Consider the following 6,146-nt stretch of genomic DNA (forward strand, 5'->3'; position numbering starts at 1 on the left):
TAGGCTCACGACGTGAATTCGCAGGAATACGGATTCAGAAATCCCTTGGAACCTAACTCACGACGTGAATAATAGATGCTCACGTCGTGAAAACTGGGCGATTGAAAAATGAAACTGCCCATTCTTCTTATTACTTTTAGCATCCCACTCCAATATCCAAATTAATAAAGACACTTTTGAATGCGAAAGTTGTATGACTCCTTGCAAATTTTATCCTCTCTCTTGACTCACCCCACACTTATTTTTAATTGTGGGTCTCGACTCTTAACTCTAGACTCGTAACACTCTTGACTAGACTTTCACAACCCTTGACTTTACTCCATTTCCTAAGACTCCTTAGCAAGCTGTAGTTTAAACAACCAAAAGGAAAAAAGTAACATAATAGTAATCCAAGTGTTTAACAATCCATACAAAGTTTTCAAACCAACAAATCACAACCAAACAAAATAAAAACTAAAAACTAAAATAAATAAGAACAACTAGCGATCAATCATCCTCCTCTTCATCACGAGCTCCACTAGTTCCTGCCCTATCTCCTCCTTGTCCATGATACTCTGTCCACCTTGGGCAAATTGGGTAATGATACCCTAGGTGAGGAGGTTGCTCCACATTGAAGTGTCGAACCATATTCTCCATAGTCCCTCCAATCCAGTTAACACTCAAAGAGAGCTGATCGAAATACCCAGCCATATCATCCCCAATATGTGATCCTACCATGGGTGCGGGGTGGATACATTGCCTGCCCTCTCTCTCCCCGTCCTCTCATGTTCATTCTCCTTGGCCTTTACTGTGGTTCGGGTTGGTCACCCTGTTGATCACCACCCTCATCATCCGACTCCACAATACCCAGTGGGTTCCAAAATTTTGGACCACCCGTATGGTCTCCAAATACCCCATGCTAAACTCATGACCATCCATGCGGGTCATGGAACGAGTGATATCAGGAACCAGTAACCCATACGATCGGGCCAACCGGGTAATGAATTGCTCTCCACAAATAGGGCTCTCAGGGTAAGAACTGGCAGCAGAGCCAACGAAGAAGCATGCTAAAAAGTAGGGAATGTTGCAACACACTCCCGCCTGCAAAATGCACCATAAAAAGAAGAGACTCTGCTTTGTCACTTTGTCCCCATGCCTTCTATGATTAATTGAGAAAGTGATCAGTCGGTGGATAGGAGAGAAAATGATGCTCACGGGGGACACTCCGGAATTAAATATCCCGGAGACAATACTATGCCAAAAATCATACCCAATAACACCATCAACATACCCTCAGGCTGCCTCCCTCAAAAACATGTCACACTCGGGAGTCATTGCCTCTTGGGGATTATAAATCCCAACCCTCCATGAAAACTCCATGAGGCTACATTCCCATTACTCCCCCCTGAGACGAAAAACCAGTGCTTGCGGATAACGGCGATCTTGGACATTCTCGTGGAATGTCACCATGGAGAAAAACTCCACACAAAATTCTCTATAAACTTGCTCTTGAACATGGAAAAGATTTTGCCACCCCACGCAAGTAAAAGAAAAACCATCCCCAATAAATACTTTGGTAAGAAATGGGGACATCCTATCCACGATTCCAACCTCCCTTAAGCGAGACCAATTTATGGTGGGAGAGACTCCAATCTCGCGGTTGTATAACCACCCCAATCTGTTATTCCATCGGGTCAAGACTCCTTGAGAAATTGAGGTTGGGAAAGTATAAAACGGGTGTAAACCCGCCACTCCAATAGGCACCTCCCTTCTAGGACCCATTTTTGCAAAAACAAACAACAAACACTGCCAAAAGAAACAACCCAACAAATAGAAAAAAAAAGTGTCCAGTCCAGAATTCACGTCATGAATTCCTAGGACTTCACATCGTGAGTTCGTAACGCAGCAACCAGAATCGCTAATATCAGGACGCAAATCAGGTCAACAATGTCAATGGGGTTTACTCCCATGCTAATTCCAACCACAAATTTTCAACATTCCAAGGCTATTACTGGATTTGTAGGGAAAATTTTCGACATTTCAACTAAATACAAACCCTAACCCTATGTTTCAACTATTAAAGAGGAATTAGACATGAGAATAAATAAGTATTACCTTAGATCGAAAGATTACATAAGCAAAAACGAAAATGGAGTGTATGTCGGCCAAAATCGGAGCAAGGGGGACCAGATTTCATGTTCACTTCGTGGGAATAAAGAATGAGTTGCTCAAAGAGATTCTATGTATCTTTAATCCGTGGTCCTGTGTTTGTTGATGTTCATGTCGTGAATCTTTAAGGATTCACGTCGTGAGTCCTGTCTGGGCTTAATTTTGGGCCATTCATTCTTCATCAGAAATGGATTAGTCTTGGGCCATTTAGTTTAATAGAAAGTGGGCTGATATGTATCAACGATATATTGTCCGGTTCATTCAGAACTCACGTCGTGGATTCCTAATGATTCACGTCGTGAATAATGTATGACAATTTTTTTTATTAATCCAAGTTTGTCTATTAACTAAATTCTTAATTATTACCACTTCATTTTTAGGGACCCCACACTCAGTATTTAATTATGAATAAAGTGAGTTGGATGATATGATCGAGGTTTCTAAAACTAAAATGCTAAAGCAAAAAAGAAAAAGAAAAAAACGCAAACGAAACTCAGCTTGCCTCCCGAGAAGCGCTTCTTTTTTAGGAGTCTTGAGCTGGACTCCGTACCTCCTACGTCGACTTGTCAGAAGAGTCCACCATCAGGATCTTTTTCTCCTTGAAAGGCCTCTTGTAAGCTTGCACTCGACGAATATATGCCTTTTTAGAAGTCTACTTTTTAGCCTTGACTTCGTTTCCATCGAGCTTGCGTTTGATCCCTTGAATCTTCAATTTTTCATCATCTTTAAGCTCCATAGTATCCTTCTCTTCTTTCACCACTAGACTTGTTACTTTTGAAGTAACCTCCTCTTCATCGCTCGACATCTCATCATCTTCCTTGCTTACCCAACAAATTGGATTCGTGTAGGCAATGTCTTCAACTAAAAATGGAACAGATGCTCTCGGTTTTGTTCTTTTAACTTGTTGAATTGTTTTGTTTTCTTCTTCCATGATCTTCTCTAATTCTTCAAGTTCATTTTCTTCATCAATGTTGAAAACCTCTTCTTGAGCATCACTCCCTTGGAAACCATCTTCTATTCCAAAAATTTCCTTCTCATCCCAACTCTCAAGGTGAGCTTGGACTCGCGTATATCAACCAGACCTCCAGCAGTGTTAAGTAACCGGCGACAAAGAATAATTTGAACATTGGGATCTTCTTTCATATCCAAAACCAAGAAGTCTATTGAAAAAAAGAACTTCCCAATTTTCACGAGAATATCTTCCGCAATACCCTGGGGTTGTGTCACTGAACGGTTTGCATGTGAATAGTCATCTTTATAGCCTTCAACTTCTGAATATTCATTTTTTTATAAAACGAATAAGGCATCAAATTTATGCTAGCCCCATAATAGGCTAAATTATAAACCTTCATATTATTCCCAAACTCACATGGGAGAGTGAGTCGTCCAGGATCCCCCATCTTCTTAGGTATCTCTCCCAAGACAGCTTTTGAGCTTTGCTCACTTAGAATCACCTTAGAATTCTTCTTTAATTGCTGACAAGTGTCTAACAAGTCTTGTAGGAACTTAGCATATTCTGGAACTTTTGCAAGTGAATCAATAAAAGGAGTATTAATAGGAATACCCTTTAATTGCTTGATAAACTCGAGATGTTCTCTCTCCAGTGGACTGAGATTAGATCTAGACGGGAATGGCAAAGGCGGTATATAATCTGGAACAGATATAGATTTCTTCTGTTCAGACCGAGCCCACGACGTGAGTATAGCGGGCTCACGACGTGAACTGGGTATTCTGGCAGATTCTTCGGTTTCGAGCTTCAGCTTCTTTGGCTTTGGATCGGGCTGCTATGGCTCCACTTCTAAGGCTTCTAGGAACTCAGAAATCGCCTCTTTTTTAATATCTATGGCCATTACATGAGATTGGGTCTTCTTTTTAGGATTTTTGGGAACATCTTCTCATTAACCAAAGTGGTAAGTTGACCAACTTGTACTTCGAGGTTATTGATGGACGCTTGCTGATTTTTTATTAATATCTGCTGATCTATCATCATTGCATGATGATTCTTCATTATGGTTCTTTGATCTTCCATTGTAGTGTCAGTAGCATCATGCCTTTTTTCTTAAGCTTCCATAAATTTCATCAACATGGTCTCTAATTCTGATTTCTTCTCAGCTAGTGGTTGCTCTCTTTGGTAGAATCCTCTGTCAGTTTGTCTATATTTTTCTTCCTTTTGCTTCTTGTATTCATCATAAGGTAGCCACTCTTTCTTTGGTTTCCTCCAGTCTTCAACATACTTTTCCCCACTTAAGTAGCAAACTTGAGCTTTCTTGTTTCCATATTCATCCAAGTTGCAATCTTTTGTCAAATGTGGGCCACTACATCTCTCGCAACCAACTCGAATTGCATGAATTGATTGGTCCATTTGGGTCAATCTCCTATCCATAGTGTTAAGCATTGCCATCACAACATCCATCTCTTCAGTCTGTGCACCCCTAACTCCTTTCATGCTTTCATTCCTTGGATTGTGGTATTCACAAGAATGTTTTGCAAATTCTTCAACTAATTCCTTGACTTCGCCCGAATTTTTCTTTGTAAGTGGTCCTTAAGAATCAAGGAGTTGTCTTGTCGTCACATTGACCCCTTCATAGAATATGGACACTTCTTGTTGAATGTTAAGGTCATGTTGAGGGAAATTCCTTAACAACACTTTGTAATGCTCCCATGCTTCGTAAAGTGACTCCCTCGGGTTTTGCTCAAAATTGGCTATTGCCTTCTTGATTTTAGCTATCTTGGATGGTGGACAGAGTTGGTCTAGAAACTGCTCACGCATTTGAGCCCAAGTAGTTATTTTACCAGGTGGAAGTGCTTTTAACCAATCCCTTGCAGCTCCTTTAAAGGTAACGGGAAGCATCCTTAGTAAGACGGTATCTGTGTTAACATTTGGGACAACAGAAATGTCGTTCACTTCATCTAAGTGCTTGAACGCATCCTCATGATCTTTTCCATAGAGTGGGATATCCTTTAGTGCGGAAAGGATATGTCCCTTTAGCTCGAATGTGGCAGTGGCAGGAATGGAAGGTTGTACTAAGCCTGGACCAACGTCATCTCGAATTCTTTTTTTGTAAGCTCCCATAGACATTTCTTCAATATTCGCCATCTCGTTCTTTGGCTCGTTCCCGGGTTCACTTGTATGTAATTCAAATTCAGGCTCGGTATCGTATTCGGACTCGGTTTGGACGAGTATTTGATCTAAGTGTTCAAGCTTGTTCTTGTTCTTTGAAGATGAACTTGACTCCCCCGTTTTCTTCCTTGACTTCTTTCAGAACACTGATTTGAATTCTTGTAAAAGTGTCTTCTTTGGTGTTTGATCTTCTTTCACTCTCTTATCCTTCTTTTTGTGAATTGCAGACTCGGGATCTTCAAGTGGTGGCACCAAAGGTGTGTTAGAGCCTCTCGTCATGAACTCCGGAAATAAAACAAAAAGATAAAACGTAAAACTAAACTAAGAAAAACGAACTGAAATAAAAAAAAAAACTAAGGACTTCAGTTCTCACGTCGTGAATCTTAAAGGTTCATGTCGTGAGTACTATAATGCAGAAAAAAAATTAAAATAGAAAAGTAACTTCTTGCAGGTTTTACCCTACAAAAAGGATCGATTAATTTAAAGCAAACAAACTAATAATTAACTAAGCCGTTCCCCGACAACGGCGCCAAAAACTTGATGTGCACAAAAGTACCCACTAATTTTATTTATAACATAACTAACTTAACTAACTAAAATGCACCTAGGCAGTGTACCTAGTCGAATTATAGAATAGTTGGGTAAGTCGGGTGTCGATCGCAGGAAACGGTGTTGACTAATTAATTTATCTACTACTAAATTAACCTAATTACTAACAAAAGAAGGGTTTTTATCTAATTTTGCAAGTTTAGATGAACTTAATTCTTTAACACAAACACAATCAATAAAGAAAACACTTCTGTTAGTTCGAATCCGCTTTCACTCAATGGATTATAGATTAGCTATGACAGTTATTTTTGGTTAACAATTAAGATAG

The 6,146-nt window shown here is 39.9% G+C and overlaps 1 non-coding gene across 1 annotated transcript; it reads left to right on the forward strand.

Annotated features, from left to right (window-relative positions):
• The first annotated feature begins 4,763 nt into the window (after positions 1-4,763).
• On the forward strand, positions 4,764-4,870 carry LOC145065165 (small nucleolar RNA R71). Its single transcript, XR_013688313.1, has one exon. It is a non-coding gene; the product is annotated as a small nucleolar RNA R71 (small nucleolar RNA).
• Positions 4,871-6,146: the final 1,276 nt, after the last annotated feature.

The sequence above is a fragment of the Lactuca serriola genome, chromosome 7 (genome assembly GCF_051521515.1).
Source record: "Lactuca serriola cultivar US96UC23 chromosome 7, Lser_US96UC23_V15, whole genome shotgun sequence".
Classification (NCBI taxonomy): Eukaryota; Viridiplantae; Streptophyta; class Magnoliopsida; order Asterales; family Asteraceae; genus Lactuca; species Lactuca serriola.